This window comes from Nelumbo nucifera, chromosome 5 (assembly GCF_055504915.1).
Source record: "Nelumbo nucifera cultivar China Antique chromosome 5, China Antique-T2T, whole genome shotgun sequence".
Classification (NCBI taxonomy): Eukaryota; Viridiplantae; Streptophyta; class Magnoliopsida; order Proteales; family Nelumbonaceae; genus Nelumbo; species Nelumbo nucifera.
The window spans coordinates 83,687,320-83,708,467 of record NC_142653.1 but is presented as its reverse complement, the minus strand read 5'-3'; the positions used below and the strand labels follow the sequence as shown (position 1 = coordinate 83,708,467).

The 21,148-nt window shown below is 41.8% G+C and overlaps 1 protein-coding gene across 8 annotated transcripts in view; it reads right to left on the bottom strand.

Annotated features, from left to right (window-relative positions):
* The window catches only part of LOC104593732 (mediator of RNA polymerase II transcription subunit 9-like), a 39,641-nt gene that overhangs the window by 6,768 nt on the left and 11,725 nt on the right, over nucleotides 1-21,148 (bottom strand). Inside the window, exons 1-2 of one of the 8 annotated variants that reach the window (XM_010253692.3) lie at nucleotides 12,439-12,653; nucleotides 12,189-12,223 (exon numbers count right to left, since the gene is read on the bottom strand). The exons of 1 other annotated variant lie outside the window; for it this stretch is intronic. The gene's annotated coding sequence lies outside the window, so the exon portion shown is untranslated. Of the gene's footprint in view, nucleotides 1-4,849; nucleotides 12,126-12,188; nucleotides 12,224-12,438; nucleotides 12,664-21,148 lie in introns of those variants that run through there. 6 more of the 8 variants (XM_010253695.3, XM_010253696.3, XM_010253694.3 and 3 more) reach the window with 6 other exon arrangements.

Here is a 21,148-nt window from a genome sequence, read left to right as displayed (position 1 = left end):
TAAATGAACATTAGGGTCAACACTATCATTTTCCACTATCATCTAATGGAAGATTGATTAGATTCATTGCAAATTATAAGTAGTGTTTTAGTAAAATGCTAGTTATAGGGTAGATTTTAGTAAATCCATGAAACTATAAGGGTATTTTAGTAAATGACCCTTTCTATTATTTTATCTTTCGCTTAATAAATCCCGTGCATTGCACGGGTACCCGCTAGTATATCTTAATTTTTCAAATACCAGGATAGGACAATGATATAGTCCCCAAGATTTTATTTTATTTTTTTGGTAATAAAAGGTGAAAGGTGAAAGGAATATAAAGGTAGTAATATGAGCATTGCAGCCCCACCACCAAATGAACAACGGCTACACAGTACACACTAAACAGAACCACAATTTGACACCCAAACAAGGCAAAAATACCCAACACCATCAAACACCTACATTTATTAACATAACTACTCCTAAAACTTCAATCAAACAAATCAACCTATTATAAATTTAAAACCACAACAGGAAAAAAAAAACAGCAAATAATGACCCTGTAACTCCACTCCAGAGTCCAGACCTCAACACTATAATGAATTCTCCAAAATAAACCATCACTCCCAACTTCATAATAACTAAGCTAAAACAAAAACACCCAGAAAAGCTGGCTTCCTGATCCATCTAACTCACCTGACCTATTATGCCCAGGCATCCCCCAACATATCTAGCAACTATAGAATCTTAATATTTTTCGTAGATATCCAAGCTTCAATAAGAAAATAGGAGACAGGATGAAAATCTATAAAAGAGGTCCACAATGACTGTCCCATTGGTCTACTTTCAAATTCAAACTAAATCTCATCTTATAAGGTATTACTTAGTTAAGACCATCTAGACCGATGTCATCAACCAATGTTTAAGCAAGTAGAGTTAGCAGATGCTGAATTGCCATTGGTGATCCTCTCAGAGAAATAGGTTTCTGCAAACCGTGCATCTCACTTCTGAAACATTAAACTAAATTACTGACCTCCCATTGTTTATGTTAATGGAAGATTATAATTAATATGTACTTGAAAAGCACCATTCTATGGTTTCTTAATGGGTGACTAAAGAAATTTATAATTTAACCACACCAAGAAGAGGCTATAAACGTAGCATAACAAATGGTTAGCATTTCTTCCTTTGTGACAGGGTCGTCTGTCCTTGATGTGGGGTGGGTTCAGAATTATGGGCGACCTCTAGCGCTTCCTCTATCTCTTTGCCTACTAAACACCGCAAGGGCTTCCTGGTGTGAGATTTCCTGTAAAGTATTCATTCGTGTATGTAAAACCTCCTAGCCTTCGACAAAAGCTTTCGCCTCATCGTAGGGTCTAGTGGCAAAACGTTGTTCTCCAGATAACTGACATACATGCTTCTCCAGTCTGCCTTCCTTACCACAAGGCATTCCCTACTAGACTTGTTCATGGGCCGGGCCGAGCTTTCACTCTGCATTAACAGATTTTTCTAAGGCCTGAGACCGAGCCCGGCCCGACTATTGAGCCTACAACTTGGGCCCGAGCCCGGCCCTCATAAAAAGTCCAAAGCCCGGGCCTGGGCCCGAGCCCAAAGTCTAGCTCATGCCATTGCTATTGTTGAAGCGGCTGAATAGAGAGAGAAATTATAAAGGAAAAAATAAAAAATGTACATATTAAATTATTAATATATATATTCTAATAAATATTATATATTTTATATTATATAAAATACATATTATATATTTTATAAAATATATAATGCCGAGTCGGGCCAAGCTTTTTTGACAAATCCCGAGCCCGGCCCGAAACACAGTCGGGCTTTCTGTTTTGGGCCCAAGGTCAGGCCCGCGAGCCTAATTACATGTCCAAGCCCAACAAGGGTGTGGGCCGGGCCGTCGGGCTACCCGGCCCATGAACAGGTTTAATCCCTGCCATCAACGTCTAGGACACATTTCTCACATTCGTTTTGTACCCTGGTCGCATCTGACTTCATCGAGGTCCAGTAATACCCTAATCTCTTCAACCTTCGGTACAAGGTGTTGGCCTTGTTTCCACAATACATTGCATGAGTTTCGTTCAGGACAAACTCTGCCTCCTTCCTCCCCAAACACCCTGTTCTTACCCCGTCTGCTAGTCGGTGGTATAACACCCCGTTTACCAATTGGAACTTCAGGATCACCTTGTTGTCTTGCACCGCCAACCCTGGGTTATTTAGCTTCTGAATTATATTATACCTCCAATCATCCACCACCAACCCTGATACTGAGGATTTGGATGGTGATGCTAATTGGGTTTTGACTGGGTTGAATTTTTTACCCAAGAATCGCTAGCGCATCGACGAATCTTCTTTTTGGCTCTGTTTTGATGTTCAAAGGTTACTTCTAAATCTCAGGTCAGCATCTGTATCAGGGTCCTGTAGGGTAGGATTGTCAGTTCTTTTACAGTGGTGTTGTAGTCCAGTTGACCTATAACCAATTTGGAGTCTCCCGTCACTTTGACTTTTTTGGCTCCCGAGTCTCTTGCTACCGTCAGTCCCAAGACCAGGGCCTCATACTCAGCTATGTTGTGTGAACCAAGAGAACTGGAGTTTGAATGAATAGGCGGTTGTGTTTCCAATAGGTGACGTTAAAGTGACCCTGGCACCAACCGAAGTGCTGGTGCTGCTTCCGTCAAAAGTTAGAACCCATTCGCCTTCTTCGGCTAGTGCGATCATGGGAAGCTCTCCCGAGACATCTTCTGATATGGGGCAGTCATTGGTGGTGGGGAAGGCGGCCAAAAAGTCCACTGCTGCTTGACACTTGATGGCTCTGAGTTGATTGTACTCTATTGTGTATTCACTGAGCTGCATCATCCACTTAACCAATCTCCCAAAAAGAGGGGGTCTGTCCATGAAGAACCTTATCGGGTCGCTACGTGAGATTAGCTTGACCTTTTGACCTAGGATGTAATGTCTGAACTTCTGCGTAGCGAACACTAAGGCTAGGCATTGTTGCTCCATGTGCGAGTAGTTCTTCTCGACTGGCTTCAGGGTTCGATTGGCATAGTATATTGGGCACTCGACTCCTTCGTCGTCCTCTTGTGCTAGTAGGCATCCTATTGCGTCCGGGTTCGATGCGATGTAGACTCTGAACTCTGCCATTCCTAGGTGGTGACATGGTCAGTGCCTTAGCTAGGGTCCTTTTTAGTTGCTCGAAAGCTTTCTAATGCTCTTCCGTCCACTTGAATCCTACTGACTTCTTTACTAATTTTATCAGTGGCACAGCTGCATGCGCGAGGCCGGGGATGAATCTTCTAAAGTAGGATACTTTCCCTAGGAAGGTTTTTAGCTGGCGTTCATCACCCGGTGGTGGGAGGTCTAGGACTGCTCTCACTTTGCTTTCATCTCGATGGATCCCGGCTTGGTCTACCCTATAACCCAAAAGCTTTCCAGACTGCACTCCAAATGCGCACTTCAAGGGGTTTAGTCTTAGGTTGAAGATCCTACACCGATCGAACACCTTTCTTAATACCCTGGGGTGGTCCTCCTGCCTTTTTACCTTAACCACTATGCCATCTACGTAGCATTCAATCTTCGTATTCATCATATCGTGGAAGACACTTGTTATCGTTCTTAATAGGTGGCCTCAGCGTTCTTTAGACCAAAGGGCATCATCTTGTAATAGAAGTTCCCTATGGGTGTACTGAAGGCCGTGTGAGGTGCATTTACGGGTCCATAAAGATCTGATAGTACCCACAACAAGCATCTAGGAAAGAGAAGAGTCAATTCCCCGTTGTTGAGTCTATTAGTACCTCCATGTTCGACAAGGGGAATTCATCCTTGGGGCAGGCTTTGTTCAGGTCCCTAAAGTCGACACAACACTTGTGGTAGGGTTGGGAGAGGTCAGTTTTAATTCGTGCGCTAAGGTAAGGTAGCTATACCTTAGAGTACCAACCTGAGTTGTTCGTTTTTCTTCTTTACTGGTACTATATTTGCTAGCCATTGGGGGTGTGCTATGGGCTTGATAAACCCAACCTTCATGAGTCACTCAACTTCTTCTTTGATCTTCAAGGTTACCTCTGGCTTAAAAATCCTCTAGGGTTGCTTTACAGGCTTAACCTTGGAATCTATACATAGGGTGTGTCTGACATCTGATCGTACGACCAAGTCCAAGTCCAGTCCTAGCATTTGATCATACGACCAGGCAAAAACATCTTGAAACTCTATGCGAATGCATGCGGGTTAGTTTCTCTTAATTGGGCTTTTAGTGTTTACCTCTAAGGAGTGCAATCAAATTTTCTCTATCCTTAGCTCTTAGTTTGGTTGATATGTACAATGGCCTTTTCTCTTCCCCTTCCGTGGCCATGTTGATTTCCTCTAAAGGTTCCTCCACTGCGTCGATGGAATCCCTCATGTGTTTAGGTGTCTAGATCTCATCGTAGTATTCTACAGTCTCCTCATTTTGCTCTTGTTATCGCAAGTGAATTTTAGTGTTCCTTAGTTTCGTTGGTTGATATCTTTTTTCTCCTCCTTTTTCATAATGTTATACCTTTGGCATGGGCGATGTTTGTTCAGTCCTTGGGGTGTTCTCATGCAATGAAATCATCGCGATGTCCTTCTGCGGGGGTAGTTTAGTGAAATAATTCTGGTTGAAACATAGTTCGCAGGCACATTTTTGTTAAAGAGAAATGCAACATTCATTCCATGTGAGAAGCATGTTCTTAGAAAGAAAAGTATGAGCATGCATAGTTTGAGTATTGTTTCAAGTACATATGGGGAGTTATACCCTGGTGATGACAAACAGTAATTATACTTGGATCTCATTTCATTTATTAAAAGACATACTCTACAACTAAATAGGGAGTCATACCTCTGAGATGGCCTTTTTAGCTGCTAGCGGTTCATCATCTTCATAATCCGTGACAATGGTGTAGTAGCTTTTCCCATTGTCACCAGTCACCCGTACGCACCTTGTTCTTTTCTTCTTTTCCGGTGCGATCAGAGGTTCGTTCGTAGGGCTCGGCAGCTACACTCCTTCCACTCTAGCTACTCTTGTCTTGCCTTCGTCGGCCAACTCGATGTAGTAGATTGTGTCTTGCAGGTGAGCTTCGGACTTGTCAAAAGGGACCCTAGTTGGCGGAATCCTAACCACACGTCCCTTATGCTTTGCCTTGATGCACTGATGGTATGTCGAAGGTATGAGGGCTAAACTATGTGTGAGTGGCCGCCCAACAGGGTGTAGTACGTGGTTTTTCTAGAAATGATTTGGAACTCTTGCATGGCGGAGAATGGCTTGATTGATACTTGCAACTCGATGGATCCCTTTGTTATAGATGTGTTTCCATTGAAATCAGTCACCTCCATGGGCAAGCCTTTCACTATCTCCCGCTACACATCCATTAATTTCAGGGTATGGATGGAAATGAGGTTGACGGAGTTGCCAGGGTCGACCATGGATCTTCGCATCTCGAAGCCCCCCACCCTCGTTGTGATGTACAGGGGTTGGTTGTGATGGGGGTTTGTCGCCAACATGTCTTCTGGTGTGAATTCTATACTGGTGCGCTCAAGTCAATAGGGTTCCAAGGGTCTCTTGAATACTTCCACCAAAGCTCTAATTGTCAACTTCCTTGTTGATGAATTTGCTCCTTGTTTGCTGAAAAAGAGCTAGAGCTTCGGGCTCTGTTCAAATTTTTCGATCAGCATGTCCGATTGGTATTGGCCCGGGACTCCCACCACGTTGATGCTTCCTCCTTGTGTGTGGGCTGGGAGGGGATCCGTTTCTTCCAATCCTGAACCTCTTGCTTCACTTTAGCTACAAGCATCTTGGTCCAATTCTTCTTTCTTGGACATCCATCTTATTCTTCCAGCTTCCTCTTGCTACGGCTATAGTTTTCCCTACATCTTTCTCTTTTTTTTTTGATAATTGAAAGAATTTTATTAATCTCAAAGGATAAAAAAGTACAGCTTTCCTATTCACTAGAACAAATTACAAGGTAGCACAAAAAAAGATCTTGCCTGGAAACCCCAAGTTTGGCCAAAGAATCATCCATAGTATTTGCCAACCTGTTCACCCATTTAACATCAACTCTCATATTATTAGTTAGCCACTTCCCCCTTTTGAGGAGGTCTCTGTATTCCCAAATGACAGCATCAGTGTTAGAGAGCCAGCCTATTACCACTTAAGAATCCCCTTCTATCAGCAGATGTTCCACCCCAAGCTGGTTGACAATCTGAATCCCTTGTACAGCAGCTAGTACTTCTGCCCTTGTAGAATCTCCCACTGGTCCCTAGAAGAAGGAAATATGTTGCTGTCCTTATTCCTCAGCACACCCCCTATACCTGAGGCCCAGGTTTACCTTGGTTGCTCCTATCAAAGTTTAATTTGACACCTTCCGGAGGAGGTTCCCATTCTATCACACTTCTATTCTTCTTAGTGGAGGTTAGCCACTGCTGACCCCTCTAAAGGTAATCAAATGAGAAATCAGCAAACATACCCAAGGTCTTCAACCAATGGATTACTCTTGTCAAAATACAGTCCTTCACTTCAGCCAAGCTTCTTTCCTTCTCTAGGAATATTCTAGCATTCCTTTCCTCCCAAATAGTCCATATTCCATAAAGTAGCTGCCTTGACACATTTCCACATGGCTTTACCTCTTCTCATGCCACCCAAAAAATAGATGGATTAAATAGCAAACTTACATCAGATGGCTGAATCCATATAAAACCAAATAAACTAAAACTCCAGCTCTATAAAACTACAGGCCTGCAGCAAGGGAACAAGATATCAATAAATGGAAACAGTCCTCATTATGGACCTTACACAAGAAACACCAGTTTGGGGAAAGACAAAGAGGTCTCTTTTTTTGCATGTTTTCCAATGTATTGATTTTCCCATAGTAAACTTCCCAACAGAATACAGCAATTTTGGGGGAATAGGGCTTACCCAAACTTCTTTAACAGGAAAAACTCAAGGGTTGGGGCTGGAACATAGGGATTTTAGAAAAGAAACACAAGGTACCTTCAGGCAAGGGAGTCCAAACTCTGTGATCAAGTCTTGTGGGGTCCAAATAAACTGACTCAAGTAAATAAAGCAACTCAGTAACACAAGTTAACTCACCATCCCTTAATCCCCTATGAAAGCTAAAGTTCCAATTTAAACACAAGGGAACAAACAGATCTAGAAGACACTTTGAAATTGGCTCATTTTTGTAAAGGGAAAGGGAGTATAAGGAAGGAAACAATCTTTGAGGGGTTGATTACCCACCCAAACATCCTCCCAAAACCGAAAAGAATCACCAGAGCAAGCATCAGACTTGATAAACCTAAGGAAGCAAAGGAGAATATCATGTATAGCCTTCCAAGGTATTGTGAGGGTAACCCAACGAGATATCCCAGCATCCCAACCATTTCTGAGTAGCGATGAATACTTGACACCATCTCATGCCAAAGTCTCTCTCTCTCCCCCAAAGCCATCTTCATAACCAATTCCCTAGGAGGGCTTCATTCTTTTGCACTAATTTCCCTATCCCCAAGCCCCCTTCTTCCTTAGATTTAGTGACTATCTCCCATCTAAGTAGATGATCCTTCTTCACCTCTCCTGGTTCTCACAAGAAATCCCTCATTACCTTCTCCAAATTCTTAGCCTCCCTTGTGGGAATTCTAAAGACTGAAAGGTAATATCCCCAATCCCCCATCTTCCTTAGATTTAGTGACTATCTCCCATCTAAGTAGATGATCCTTCTTCACCTCTCCTAGTTCCCACAAGAAATCCCTCATTACCTTCTCCAAATTCTTAGCCTCCCTTGTGGGAATCCTAAAGACTGAAAGGTAAAAAGTTGGAAGGTTGGCAAGAGTGGCCCTAATCAAAGTCACCCTACCCCCTATAGAGATGTAATTCTTTTTCCAGGCCGCCAAGTATTTAGCAAATTTCTCCACAATATGGGACCAGAAACTACTCTCTTTAGAGTTTGCACCTAAGGGGAGACCTAAGTAAGTCAAAGGCCAAGAGGAGATGGCACAACCTAAGCACCCTGCAATAGACTCTACCTCCAAATCCTCCAAGTTTATACCAGCCACACGGCTTTTATCCAAATTTATCTTCAAGCTGGAAGCATGTTCAAAATCTCTTATTAAGCTCTTGAGGTTGTCCACCTTACTTAAATCATTCCCTTCACAGAAGATAACAATGTCATCAACGAACTAAAGGTGGGCTACTAGAATGCCTCTTCTCCTTAATCTCCATCCCTTTAATAGGTCCTATATGCTTTGGAAATCAATCTATGGAACACATCAGCAACAAGTGTAAAGAGGAAAGGAGAGAGTGGGTCACCTTGTCTTAGGCCTCTATTGGCTAGAAAGAAGTCCTTCACCACACCATTAACTAAGACTGAGTAGTGGTAGGAATTTAGACAGCCAATTATCCAGTTACACCAATTGTTCCCAAAGCCACACCTTCTTAACACCTCCAATAAGAAACTCCAATCCCCTGAGTCATAAGTCTTTTCCAAATCTAGCTTGCAGACGAAACCTTTTTGCCAGATCTCCTCTTCTCCTCCACACTCCCATTTGCAATCAGGATCTGATTTGTAATTTGCCTATCTTGTACAAAATATCCTTTTCCTTACATCTTTCCCTTTTGTAGCTTCATTTTCCTCTTTTGACATCTCCCCTCTTTGACTGTTATGCAAGCTTTCACAAGGTTCTTAGAGAATCCCTTTAAAATTTAAGAGATTAAAATCTACCCTTCTCCTTCTCTTCCTTCAAGGAAAGAAACCAATTGCTTTCTTCCTTGCCTGAAAAATTCAAGCAATGCAATGAAATTACCTCTACCATTCCTCCTCCAATCCTTCTCTCTACTTTGTATGTTCTTCCTTACCTCCTTAAAACTCTTCCAATCCAAACTTTTATCCTTGTGCAAGGTGTCATCAACAAAGTTCTGGAATCAAGCAACAAACTCAAAACCAACCAGAAAAACCCACAACTTCTTTAACTCCCAAATCTCAAAGATACCTTTCCACCTACTTTGACCTCTTCAAATAAGAGAATTTTTTGCTTCAAAATTCACTAACCTCCCCATGGATGAAAATTCTCTTTCTCCATTGATGATATCCTTACTGCTTTCATCCTTCACACTTCACTACATCAGATTTACAAGATACAGGATTGCAAACTAGATTTTCTATTCTCAATTAATTAAACACTATTCTCAATAGACAACACTATTATCAATTAATTAAAATGCAACTCCAAAAGTAATATAATGATGATCGTGATTCCTGATATCTTTCTTCCAACACATTTTTATTTCCTTCCTCAATATGGTGAAAATATTCATCAACACTGCTAGAGGCTAGAGAGAAGTCTTGGAAGCCAACAGAAAAGGCAAAGGGATAAAGAGTGCAGAAATGCTAAGACATTGGGGGGGGTCAAGCAATGTAGACCCTTTGTTTAAAATTAAACATTTTGGATTGGGAAGTGGAGTTTAGTTCACTGTTGTTAAGCAATATCTCCATTTTTCCAAATCCAGGTTCACCAGACAACAAGTGACGAAGAGGAAACAAGGACGGGAACTTCTTGGCAAAATCCTATTCCCTCCATTTGTTGGCCATGATTCAAACGAAGTTCCATGGAAGTGGATATAGAGGGTGTGTCCCATTCAAAGTAGTATTTTTCATTTAAGCAACTAGTCTAAATAAAATCCAAACCATTGACAATCTCACGGCTAGAGCGATGTTGGTGTTGAATCAATGCTCCTCGTGCGAGAGTGATTGGGAGTTTGCCAACCATCTATTACTTCATTGTCCATCCACAATTATTCTCTACTTGGCCTGTAAGTTATTTCAGCAATAGAGGATATCTATGGAATTCCGCCCCCCCCCCCAGTAATCTATTGGGTCTTGTGGAGTGAGAGGAATAGTTGGATTTCTAAAGGCATGTCCTCCCCCTGGAATCGGTGCTAGGCAGAGCTAAGACACTTTTCATCAAATGTGCTAGCCTCAAGAAGGATTTCATTGACCTCTCTTTTCAATTATTTTGTGATCAATGGGGTCAAAGTATTGGGACAAATGGTCCTTCCGATCGTATCTTTTGATTGTAAATTCCTTCCATGACTCTAGTGTCCATAGATAATATTGCTGGACCCCTTTCATCTCGAAGGGGTTAGCTTTGTATTTAGCAGGAATTTCCCTTTTATCATTAATACAATCATTTTATTTTACCTTTCAAGGCAACACAAAAGAGAAAGAAACGTTTGAAGAGTCACCTCCATGTAATTAACAAGATTCAAGAAAGAGGAATTTGTAATATCTTTAAAAGGGGATAATATCCCAATGCCCTGCAAATTCTAGTTCTTGATTCTTGGAAGATTTTAAATATTACACGCACCAAGTAGCAAATGAGCTATAAAATTTAAGCAAATAAAGTGATAAGTTTGAGACACAAGCTGCCACTAAAAAAAATGTGAAATTTAGTTATACACCTAGAGAGAAATTCAATGCTTTAAAAGTGCACAAGGGGCTTTTCACACCCAAGGAACAAGACGAGACGTGTGCCTTTTACAAGAAAGGCACAAAAAAAATTAAAAAATAAAAAAATATGCAAGAAATGCAAAAAAATATTAAAATAGTATTAATTCAAAAAATACAATCTTAAATTGTAAAAGAAATTAAATGTTTTAAAAAGCCTATTGGAGCAAATTAAAATACATAAACTAACATACTAAACATATTCAATGCATGGTCCTGAATTCTTGGTCCGTATATAAAGAAATTGGGTTTGTAATTTTAATCACAGATCCTTATCTTTTAGGATTAGAAATCAAATGTTGTTCGTGAAGAATGTCTTTATTAAGAAGGATAAGTGAACAACACTTGCTCACTCACCAATGCTCTAAGCGGCCCAATGAATTATAACTAAAGTTACAAAACCAATTTCTTTATATATGAACCATGAATTTAGGACCCCCAGCATTGACTTGTTTGAGCTTGCCCCAAGGGTCTTGGTCAGGGGGCCAAGGGCAAAGTCTCCGCTCCCCAGGCCAACCACTTTGCTTCAAAAGCTACACAAATGAGCTGAGGTGCAAGCACACTAGGCATGCGCCCTTTCAAAGGGACTGCACTTGGGCCTGAGAGGGGGAACACCTTCTCACCACTAAAAATCCTTATTTTTTATAATGAGAAAACAATAGATGAAAAATGGGATACTCTTTTCCCATGTGCAGCAATCAACTGGGCTGAAACTCCCCACATAAAAAAGGCTGAACCTGGAGAAAAATGCAGACTCCATTCCAGCTGTCACTGAGTTATATGTGGAAAAATAAATAAATAGTAAATAAAATAATATCATAAATGGAATCAACCTTTTTATCTACACAGCACCCTAGAACTATCCCTGTGGGCAGATGTGAGATGATACATACAATGTATAACTCATGTTTAAGTTAACCAATGTTCAACAAAAGCTATAAGCTCAGATGAAGCAATTACATTGAAGGCAGCTATCCAATTCTGGCCCCTAACATCCAGCACATTTTGCACTAACTAGCTGTTCTTAGACACTTCATTGTTCTCAGGCTTGTCAACCTGAGATTTTACCAACGCATTAAGCAATGGCTCATCTGTGAAACTATTATTATCAAGAAAATTGAGACTATTACATACATAATAGCTCACACTTTTGTGAAATGTTATATAAGTTCACATAGAGAGGTTCGCCCAGGCTACAGAACCTGAAGTTAACTACTCAGCCTAAAGAATAGTGCTACGAAGATAGAAATCTGAAGTCTGGAATCGATAACCTAGTCTTAACGGCAACCAGAAACGCACAGCTGAATTCAATCATCCTGAATGATTAAAATCTTTCTAGGAAAGCAGGACCAAGGTTCCTCAAATAGAGGAATAATAAATCGGTATAAACACATCCGAAAGTATAAAAAGAACAAATTGCACAAGCCGCAACGATCAATAGAACTTCGTTTAATTTATTCTACTGAACAAACAGAACAATCAAGCGCACTGGCTGAACCCATCTAGCACAACGAATAGAGAGAGAGAGAGAGCTAAAATCATTATACAGAAATAACCCAAAAAGGACAAAATTATCAGAGAGCTCTACAGAAGCGAAAACCCTAACCCCAACCATACAAGCTATCCTCATGTAACGGAAGGAAAAAAAAAATCAATTGTTCAAGTAAAAATACTTGTTTCGCTAACCTGCCTTCATATTCAGTCCTCCTTTCTATAATTTCCTGGAATCAAGCTAACACGCAGTCACGAATGCTCAGAACTTTAACAGTTAACTAAACAAAACAAAGTAAATAGAGACCAGAACTCACCGAAGCACTAAATAAAACCCTAATAAGCCAAAGTTTTAACAAAAAGATTCAAAATTTAATGCACAAAAAAACATAAAGAAAGAAAACAGAGACAATTTAATGGAAAATGCTGTACAGAAGAAACGTACCACTAAAAGAACAATGGCACTTCGAGGAACAATGAACAGAGAACAAGTACTAATAGCAGCAGAAGGGAAACGAACAGGTTGAAATTCCACAAGACTTGAATGGCAACCCCCAATTGCTCAGATTTCAGAGAGACCGGAGAAATTCAACGTCGCCTGTTTGCTTATACAAATCATCGAACTTATTGATTGACGTGTCACGCTGTTTTAGCGCTTTCTGTGGCCCCAGTTGTCGACGTGGCAATAAACCTCGAATGGATTGACGTGTCATGCGAATCAAAGCTCCCCAAGGACCCCAAACTGCCCAAGTTTTTCTCAAATCTGCATTTCTTAATCGCACCAACCTCACCTCACACCGGACTTTAATTTAACCCCAACAAAACAGCCCCCTACAACGTCCCACAACACATCCCCGCCGTTTATTAAAGTCATCTTTCCATATACTAGAAATGATGATATTATTGGAAGATATTTTTTGAGATGTGCTGTGATACATTATGGGGGCTGATTTGGTAATATTTCTATGTTTATATTATATATATGTTGTCAAGGGTAATAAAATCAGTTCTAATTAAGGGGATGTTTGGAACCGTGGCTGTTTTAAAAAAAAAAACGGTGCTACGTCAGATCCACATAGGTGTTTCAATAAACGCTCATGTATCTCATTGTTTGGTTCAGCTGATTATTAAAAAATCGGGTATGTCTCGAAAATCGGAACCCCACTGATAAAAAATTTGGCGTTTCATGCATTGATGAACCGTAACGGTTGACTAATGTGTATCCTATGTGGTGCTTACCTGTCAGCACATACATGAATGGCAGAAGCATTTTTTTGTAAAAACAGGTCTCGGAAGTATTAATATTTTTCTTGAAAATCGGTCCCAAAAAGTGCCCAGGCTTCCAAACACCATGTAAATAATTCTGGCTTAAATTCGATTTGACTTGATTTATCTTTGATTTTTATCAAGTTAAAATCTTTCTATAAAAAAATATTTTTATCAACTTACAATATGAAGCTCCATTGTTTATTTGAATTCAAGCTCAATCAATAAAAAGTTAAGATTTTCGAGTGAACTCAAATTCATACTCTGGGTGGAAGTGTTCCCTCCGGACAGCTTCAAAGTAGAATGCGCACTTGAGCGCATATATGATGGAGACAGAGAGGAGGGCAGCGAGGGCGAGGAGTCAGAGGAGGATGTTGATGAGTGGAGTAATGTGCAGGAATTTTGTCGTTGGGCTTGTTGCCAGGTATTTTGTATCTACACAGCAATGTTGCCAAAAGGGTTCAAGTAGAGAGAAGTTTCCGATTGTATCCTTGCATGATGTGAGTGGTTCTCAACTTAAATTTCTATCAAGTGGCCTATATCTCAAGTTGATGTTTAAAATGCATTTTTTTCATGGTGATTTGTGTAAAGATGTTTACCAATTGCAATTGCCTGGCTTTGTTGATTTGTCATTTTTCCAAATTGTGTTTGCCACTTATGCAAAACCCTCTATGGTTTGAAATAAGATCCCATAGATTGGTAGCAAAAGCTGGTTGGTTTCCTCATCCTGTTGGGTTTTCTTAATTCAAGATCGGATGCCTCCCTATTCATTAAAAGTGCTTTAGGATTCAGATATTTGTCTCTGCTTGACATTATTTCCATGGTTGTGTTATGCTATTACTCAAAGATCTTGGTTGAGCTTTTATATATCTGGCCTTCAAAGATCATGGATCAAAGGACATGGAGAGGCCAAAGCACCCTACAAGTTTTTTGTAGTGTATTATTCAATGCTTTGAATTCTCTCTCTTTAAATGCATAACAATCATAAACTTGTAGGTGTTAAGCACCCTTAAGCACAGCCCTCCTCCCCAGAGGAGGGTCATTGTTGCCCCCCTCCTTTTTATAATTTGAAATGTAGAGCCAATTGTCAAAGTTTTGTTGGTTTATGAACCAACTTGTAGCCTAATTTTAAATATACAGCCGGCTCCGACTATAATTTTCCCTAATTTAAAACTAATCCAAAAGCAAATATATTTTCTTATCTAGATGGTGGATCAATGATCCAATTTTTCAATGAAACCCATGATGTCATAATTAAATAATAAATATTTAAATTTATTTTTAATCATATTGTTACTTTTATTAATTTTCAATTTCTATCTTAAATATATATATCTAAAATTCAAGTAATTAATATGAAACAAATTTCTCACATGCAACGCATGTGCTTAATTACTAGTATGTTTAAACATATGTATGTATGTATTCATTTAACGTTTTATATATTATCGTTGTTTATTTCAATTTCGAACTTGTAATTTAATGCCTAAGGAAATGTAATGTTTGGGAAAGTGTAAATGTAATAATAATAATAATAATAATAATAATAATAATAATAATAATAATAATAATAAATGGCATTGGTTAACATTTTAACTTGATATTTTAGTTATTTTGTTATTTATGAGAACATGCATGTTATTTGGGCTTTTTAATTGGGTCAAGTCCAATATTAGGAACTGGATCAACTGTAATATGTTGGTTTGGACAGGTTGGGTTTGATATGAAATGTTCTCAATTTATAACTTATTAGTTTGGTTTGAGATCTTTGAACCAAATCAAACCAAAAAGTGAACAGTTCTGAGTCTATGACATGCAGTGGAGCAACCCACAAATGGCTTACAAGGCTCGTCTAGTGAATAGTTGAGCCCATGTAGGCTATAGAAATAATTTGCATCTACTACCCACACCCTATCCACATGACATCGCAGCAACATATCAGGAACATCTCCCATGAATGAAAACATACCAATGGGGAGATGTTTTTGATGTAAGGTTGTACTAGGGAGGGACCCTGCGAAACCGTCAACCCGTTAACCCATTGATTCGGTTTTTGACCAAAAACTGTTAAATCGGTTAATGACTCATTGACTCGAGTGGTTGAAACATCGACTTATTGACCTATTCAATGGTTTTTGGCCTTCTTTTTTAATTGGGAATCATCCAGGCACCAGTTTCGTTTTATCCTAATCTCGGTCCCTAGACAAAAATCGTTGAATCGGTCAACGACCCATTGACCTAGGCGGTCAAACCGTTGACCCATTCAATGGTTTTTGGCCTTTTTTTTATTTTTGTAGTCAAAATGGGCCATCCGTTCAAACCGAACAGTCGAACCACCAACCCGAAAACCAATGGCCAGAACAATTCCGTTTTCAAATCGTATGAGTAATAAGCTCGAATGACATAACACGTACGGTACTGCTTAATGGACACCACACACTCATTTTTTTGCATTTTTTTTATCAAAATGGGTCATTCGTGTTTTTATTTTTTTAATTGGGAACTGTCCAGGCAACTAGTTCCATTATACCCCAATCCCAGTCCCTAGCCAAAAACCGTTGAATCGGTCAATGACCCATTGACCTGAGTGGTCGAATCGTTAACTCGTTGACCTATTCAATGGTTTTTGACAATTTTTTTTTATTCTTCGTTGTCAGAACGGGCCGTTTGTTCGAATTAGACGGTCGAACCATCAACCAAAAAACTGGTGGCCAGAACAGTTCCATTTTTGGGTCGTACGAGTCACACGTTCGAATGACATAACACATACGATACTGCTTAATGGACCTCACACACTCAATTTTTTGCTTGTAATTTTTGTTGTTAGAATGGATCATCCGTTCGAACCAGACGATCGCTCGTCAACCTGAAAATCGGTGGCCATAATGGTTTTGTAATTTTTTGCTTATAATTTTTTGTTGTCAGAACGGGCCATCCGTTCGAACCGAACGATCGAACCGTCGACCCAAAAACCGGTGGCCATAATGGTTATGTTTTCGAGTTGTATAAGTTACACGCTCGAATGACATAACACGTATGATACTACTTAATGGACCTCACAAACTCAAATTTTTGCCTATAATTTTTGTTGTCAGAACGGACCGTCTATTCGATCTGAATAGTCGAACCGTCGATCCAAAAAGTGGTGGCCAGAATGGTTCCGTAATTTTTTACTTGTAATTTTTGTTGTCTGAACGGGCCATCCGTTCAAACCGGATGATCAAACCATCGATTATCATAACGTTATTAACAACATTTATCAATAATAGTAAGTAATTATACTATTTAATTAAATAATCAATAATAGTATAAAAGATTGTATTGTGGGTAAGGTGTGGATAGTGTCTTATGGGTAGCAGATTCAAGCTCACAAAAATAAGCCAAGAACATTGTAGTTAGTGGTTATTGGTGATGAAGGGTGATTTGGCCCAACCTAGTAAAAAGGGGACACGTGGACACGACCAGACTAAGAGATGACAGCTCAGCCCGACATGCCTAGTTCGCAACAGTTGAGCTCGGACTCCCAACCAGTTCGGCATTAAAGTCACCTCAGGACAAGGTCACCTCGGTCCCAAGGCACTTCGGCATTTAGTCCAGTTCGGAACTAAAAAGTATCAACTCAGGGATACCAATCGAGACCGCTACATGGCAACCCCAAAAATCTCTCCAACAGACCCCAAACCTCGCGGGATCATGCCGCATAACGGCAAGTCTTATCTCCTCCCCGCCCGGTTCGGGAGGAATTGATAAGCCTTATCAAGTTGGTAACATTATCCTCTAATTAAAACGAAAACGGATCCCATCATGACGAAGATCCCGGAACCGATCCACAAAACCCGCGAGTACTCAGCTATATAAAGGCTCCAACCCCGAGGGCACAAGGTACATGTGATTTCTCTGCTCTCTAGCTCTCTATATTTCCAAAAAGTTATTTCATATCACAACAAGCTTACTAACTTAAGCATTGGAGCAACCTCGCTGGGCTAGCCACCCGGGGTTCTTTGATCATATTTTGCAAATCCACCTAGCTCGCCATCCGATTGGAAGCTAAATCATCCTCCAGTAGGGAGCAGTCAGATTGCGCTACATCAATTGGCGTCATATGTGGGAAATGCTACAAAAAGCCTTCTCCACACTCAACTCATTTGAATTCAATGGCATCCTCCAGTCACGTCGGACAGAGCACTAAAATGAACGTATTTGGATGGCAACCTCAACTCCCGGCAGTCTGCATCGGTCAGTTCACCATACCGCTCACTGTGGCTGGGGTTCCAACACTGACCATGCCGCAAGCCTCTACGCAGGTAAACACACCACTCCATCCTGTAGTTGGCGCAACCTTCGCTGAACCATATGTGGTCCCCCCGGAGTCGGGCAATCTCATCTCAACGACCTGGTACATTGCGTGCGAGTCATTCAGGTCCAAATGCAACAGGTCTAGCAATTTCAGCAATACCAGCAGCAAGTCTTCTACCAGTTCTATCAGTAGCAGTTCCCTCCACTGCAGCAAAGCCAGCATACGGTTCCACCCCGGCATCCAGCGATTCAGCAGAACCGGCCTCGTGTACAGAACACCCGATCTCCCCAGCGAGGGGAGGAGACTTCTCAGGTTCCACTTCCTCTCGGGAGCCAAGTCTCACCTCGCGGCAGGAGAGGCGGGCAGGTCACTCCGCCCGCTTCAGAAAGCAAACATCGAAAACAGGTCTGGAGACATTCAGCCTGCCAGAGCCATTCTTCCTCGGCAATCGCATCAAGAAGGTTTGCTCGCAAGTAATCAGTTTGGGGTTCTGGCCGCGAACTCGAGGCAAGGCCCTTCCGTCCATGGCAGTCAGCCTCAACATCCAGAGAACAAAGAGCCACCTCGTGCCGGAACAGTACCGGACCACACAGAGGTTAGCAGCACCAACGAGGAGCCGACGAAGAGACAGCAACGAAGGCGTCGCAAAGCACGCCGAACCTCAGCTCAGAACAACCAGCTCCCAAGGCCCAACTAGTAGGAACAAGTAAAAGGTAAAGAAGAGGCGAGCTCCGCAGCCACAAAGACCGCTCCTCTCCTCTCCGGGCCATTGGCGACCCCGATGCCCAAGTACTTCAAAATGCCTCCCCTCGACAAGTATGATGGATCTTTTGGTCCAAATGACCATGTAGACTCCTTTCAGTCCCAAATGCACCTAGCTAGGGCTGACGAGTCTGGCATGTGCGTGACCTTCTCCACCACCATTAAAGGAGTAGCTCGCACATGGTACCGGGACCTCACGCCAGGAACAATCAAGAGTTGGGCGCAGTTCATGGAGTTGTTTACCTCGCACTTCATTACCATCAAGAAGTGTCTGAGGTCCCAAAAAAGCCTCCTCAATGTAGTTCAAAGAGAAGGGGAGTCCATCATAAACTATATCAAGCGCTTCAATGACACCTGCCTGCAAACCCCTGATGTAGATCCAGCGGTGAGGCTCATGGCAACGAAGAAGGGTATAACTCGCAGGGAGTTCAAGTGGCATGTGGTGGCCAACAAGCCGAAAGACATCATTCCTCAAGCTCGCCAATCAGTTCATCGGAACCGAGGAAGAGATGAATCAGAGGACTAAAAATCCAGCAGAAAAGAGAAAAAGGGAAGGTGGCAACACAGGCAACGACGGGAACAAGAGAAGAAAGAGTAAGTCCCCGACCAGGGGAGGAAACAAGTCTGAGAGCCGATCACCTTCGCGATCTCGCAAGTCAGGTCAGTGTTCCAGAACTCCGCCTGTCGAAAGGACGAGCTACACACCCCTCAATGTAAAGCGAGGAGAAATCCTGATGGCAATCGAAGAATTCTCCTATGTAAAGTGGCCACCTCGATTGAAGGGAGATCCCGCCACCAGAAACATAAATGTCTATTGTCACTTCCACAAAGACCACAGACACAGTACAAAGAACTGTATGAACCTCCATGACGAGATCGAGGAGTTCATCCATCGCGGATATCTAAAAAGCTTTATACAAAGAGAAGACAGGAACCAAGTAGATCGCCAAACATACCGGTAGGGGGACCAGAGAAGAAATGCTCCCGAGTCCAGCAGCAGACAGAGCAAGCAACTGCTACGGCAAATGCCCGAAGAAAGGTCAATCCACAGAGTAATCAACATGATTACTGGCGGGTCTATCATCGCGGGCTGCACTTCGGCAGCAGGCCAAGCTTCAATTCGTGAAATAGAAAACGAAGAGCAGAACCCGCCGAAGCGACCCAGGCTCGAAGACCCCATCTACTTCACAGAAGATGATGCGCGCGGGATCCAATATCCTCATGATGACGCTTTGGTAATAAAGCTGAGGATAATTGATTTTGAATTCAAGCGCGTCCTAGTGGATTCGGGTAGCTCAGTCGACATTCTATTCAAAGACGCCTTCGACAAGCTGTAGCTCCAGACAAGCGATCTAAAGTCGACGGATACTCCCCTAGTAGGCTTCAGCGGCGAAGAGGTCAGACCTTTAGGGCGAGTCTCTGTACCCATAGAGGTCGGCACGTGGCCAAATATTGTGAGGTTCGAGCACACATTCTTAGTGGTTGCAACTCCCTCCCTGCACAATGCCATAGTAGATCGGCCCATTATGCACGCACTACGTGCGGTAGTATCCATCTACTACTTGGCAATGAAGTTCCCTACGGACTATGGAGTAGGGGTGGTCCGAGGCAACTAACTCGAATCTCGCAAATGCTACGTCGTCGCCCTCAATGGGAAAGCCAAGCTAGCGGATGACGTCGAGCTTGAGCGACCTACGAAGTATGCCGAGGAGCGAGCTACACCGATAGAAGAGACGGTTCACATCCCGGTCTCAACAGATGATCTAGCTAAGACCCTCCATATCAGTGCTTCGATCGAAGTACCACTCCGCTCTCAGCTGGTAAGTTTTTTACTTAAAAACTTAGATGTATTTGCTTGGTCTGTGGCGGAAATGCCCGGCATAGATTCTAAAGTCCTAACTCACAAATTAAATATTGATCCCTTAGTCACGCCCATTAGACAGAAAAAAAACGCAACATCATCCCGGAGCACTGGAGGATAGTCGATGAGGAGGTCGGGAAGCTCTTAGCGGCAGACTTCATCAGGGAGGTCCATTACCCGAGCTAGGTAGCTAACCCAGTTCTGGTAAAAAAGACCAACGGTAAATGGTGCATGTGCGTCGATTATACCGATCTGAATAGAGCCTGCCCAAAGGACTGCTTCCCGCTGCCCAAGATCAACCGCCTAGTGGATGTGGCCTCAGGCATGAGTTGCTGAGCTTTCTGGATGCTTACTCGGGTTACAACCAGATCAGGATGGACCCTGCCAATGAGGAAAAAGCAGCCTTCATAACCGAGCTTGGACTGTACTGTTATAAGGTTATACCCTTCGGACTAAAAAATGCCGGGGCAACCTCTCAAATACTTGTAAATAGGATTTTTGAGTCGTGGATCGGCAATAAAGTTGAATGCTATGTAGATGATATGGTCGTTAAGACCCAATTTTCAAAATTTTTATTGAATGATTTGCAAAATGTTTTTGAAATTTTACGAAAATACAACATGAAGTTAAACCCCAACAAGTGTGTCTTCGGCGTCACCTCGAGTAAATTCTTACGCTACATAGTCAACCGACATGGCATCAAAGCCAACCCGGAAAAGATAAAGGCCATCTTAGACATGAGGCCACCTCGCAAAATAAAAGAAGTTCAGAGGCTGAATGGCTGCATAGCCGCTCTGATCCATTTTATGTCTAAGTCGGCATATCGTTGTCTGCCTTTCTTTAAGGACATAAATAAATGTAAAGACTTCGAGTGGACCGCGGAGTGTCAGCTCACCTTCGACAAGTTGAAAAAATACCTAGCTAGTATCCCGATTCTGACCCGACCCAAGGAGGGAGATATTTTAAAGT